Raw genomic sequence first — 2,615 nt, 5'->3', positions numbered from 1 at the left:
CCATCGAGGTTAATTCAGGTGGTCATCTATAGGACACTATGGGTCCCTATCGAGGTCCATCAAGATCCATCGAGGCTAATCGAGGTGTTTCATTCCTAATCTACATTGAGGCATGTCGAGGTACATCGAGGAGCATCGAGGCATGTTGAGTTTCATCGAAACTTATCGAGGCAGACAGAGAACCCATAAAAAACCCAGTTCTAATCCGATCATGAAACAGTAAAAAAATCCAAAATGCAGACACATATCTGTTCGAAATAGTTAAAGCAATGTAAATAAACAAGCTTCCTCACTACATATAACAAAAATATAATTACCCATAAGATTTGTGCCACTAGATCACAAACCCAACATGGAGTTTCCTGCCTTGATAGGATTCAAAACTTGCCCAAAAAACAACTTCAAATCTCAGATTAGATGAGCTCCAAAATTATTATAGATAGATAGAATATATGGTGGCTACCTTGTTTTTTTGAGTGAGAGAGCTTCAGAGAAGGGAAAGCGTGAGAGATAGAGAGAGAATACAATATCAGAAAAAGAGATGAAAATTTATGTTAGGGGCATTTTGGGAATCTAGGAGAATACTAGCATAAAAGGGTAATGTTTAATTATCATGGAATAATTTTGTTATATGATCCCCTTTTATGCATCAATAATCAAATTTACCTTTCTTAGTCAACTCTTGCAGAACTATTAATTAATATAAAAAAGAGTCTAAATAATTAAAACCAGCTAAAAATGTTGATTTTAAATTTGTCAAAACGTTGCTCAAACATGCATTTTTCAAGCTGTCAGTTTTTCACTCCAGCTTGCACATCAATCACAAAAAGCTTATAACTTGACCTAGAAAAAATGTTTTTTTATTGTTTCAAAATGATAAAATTAAGCAATCTTTCTAAATAATGAAATGCTAAAAGTCCCATTTGAAAGTTTGACAAATGACTTAAGGTTTTGCCCGTTGGATGCCACCATAACAACATCATCTTGACAGCAAACCGTTTTGAGCATCTAAGTTAAAGAATTCATAACTCACAAAATATAGTCGATTTAAAAAAAATATTTTATAGGTTTAATATTAAATATACAAAGAATGTCCAGTTAAAAATTTAGCCACAAATAATTAGTACCATTCAAATTGTTGCTGAAACTCTCAGTATTAAATCTGCCAGTCAACATTTCAGATTGCACATGAAATCCCAAAATGCTCATTACTTGAGTTATACAAAACATTTTTAGTGGTTCAAAAGCCTGAAATTATGTACTATTCCAATATTTAGCAGTGGTAAAAACTTTTTTATGAGAACATATTTTAAAATTAGGGTTTGACTCGTTGGAAGTCACCCATAAAATCTGGCAGCAAGAAATTTTTATAAACTTCCTGTGAAAACTTTGGAGTTCCACTAAAAGATCAACATAGAACACATGCATGCATCATATAATGCTATCAAACACCTTATTACAACATAAAAAAGAGATCAAAACCTTCCATGCATCTCAAAAACTCAGATTGGAAGATTAAACATAAACTATTACCAAAACACAAGATTTTTTACTTTTGAAGTTCTAGGTTTTGTTTCTCTTGGGTCCTTGAGCTTTTCGAACCACTCCTCTATCCTCTTGGAACCTTAGCAATCATCCAAAACTCTCCATGATCAGATTCAAACCAATCTTAGAATAAAGAAGGATATTGAGAGAATTTGAAACCCTAAAACTTACCTTGAAATCTTAGAATAAGGCTTACATGCACAAAATTTTAGCTCCTCTCTCCACTTGAAATGGATTCCTACTCTTTCAACATACATGATCTGAGCTAGATAGAGTTCCAACTCAATAAAAAAAATGAGAAAGCACCCAAGGGTACTCGACCAAGAGAAGGGAAGAAGAAAAAGAAATGTTCATGAGAACTTACCTCTTTGATGAGCTCAAGCTTGGAGGCGCTCTAATGGAGTTCTTGTGAGGAGAGAGAGAGAGAGATTTATTTTTCAGATTTTCTAGTGAGATGAGAGAGCTTTCTTGCTGAAATGGTGCAAAGAAAGAATAAAAAAAATGAAAGGGGGGAGAGAGAGAGGCTAGGCGTGTAGAGAGGAAAAGAAAGAGGAATAATAGGTTGTTGGTTTTCCTCTTAGCTAGTTTAATGTAAGACTTGAAGTGACAATATGAATATGATGACTCTCTTAACACTCACATGCCAGCCAACCCCTCTAAAATAGACTTATGCCCTCCTATTTTCTTTAATTTTTAAACAAAACTACTTATCCCCAAGGCTAGAATGGTACTTTTTGTAAAAAATGTAATTTCCTATAGTTTTCAACTAAAGGAGTTTTAATAAAATTGAATGCCATACCAAAAATTTGATGACATTAGTCTTACAAAAATAAATATTACATAATTTTACTTATGTAATTTCCTTTGGTCTTAATTCCACCTTAAGTAGCATTAAGTATTTTCCCATAGCTTGGACATATTGAATTTTGCATGAAAATTCATTAAAATTAATTGTTTTCCCTTATTCATAATTATTTTATGCTCAACTTAATTTTCCTTTTTCCATAATTATTGGAGAATATTTTAGATCTGAGATTTTTACATGATTAAGGATTTTGACTTGGTCCGCG

At 32.8% G+C, this 2,615-nt stretch overlaps 1 long non-coding RNA gene across 2 annotated transcripts; it reads right to left on the bottom strand.

Moving 5' to 3' along the window:
- Nucleotides 1–1,266: 1,266 nt before the first annotated feature.
- On the bottom strand, nt 1,267–2,191 carry LOC133800947 (uncharacterized). 2 transcript variants are annotated; one of them, XR_009876672.1, is made up of 3 exons: nt 1,910–2,191; nt 1,717–1,810; nt 1,267–1,624 (listed from the first exon to the last, which is right to left on the bottom strand). It is a non-coding gene; the product is annotated as an uncharacterized LOC133800947 (long non-coding RNA). The 2 variants fall into 2 exon arrangements; XR_009876666.1 differs by having other exon boundaries at nt 1,717–1,805.
- Nucleotides 2,192–2,615: the final 424 nt, after the last annotated feature.

Source organism: Humulus lupulus, chromosome 1 (assembly GCF_963169125.1).
Source record: "Humulus lupulus chromosome 1, drHumLupu1.1, whole genome shotgun sequence".
NCBI lineage: Eukaryota > Viridiplantae > Streptophyta > Magnoliopsida > Rosales > Cannabaceae > Humulus > Humulus lupulus.
The sequence above is the reverse complement of the archived record's forward strand: the minus strand, read 5'-3'. Positions and strand labels throughout refer to the sequence as shown.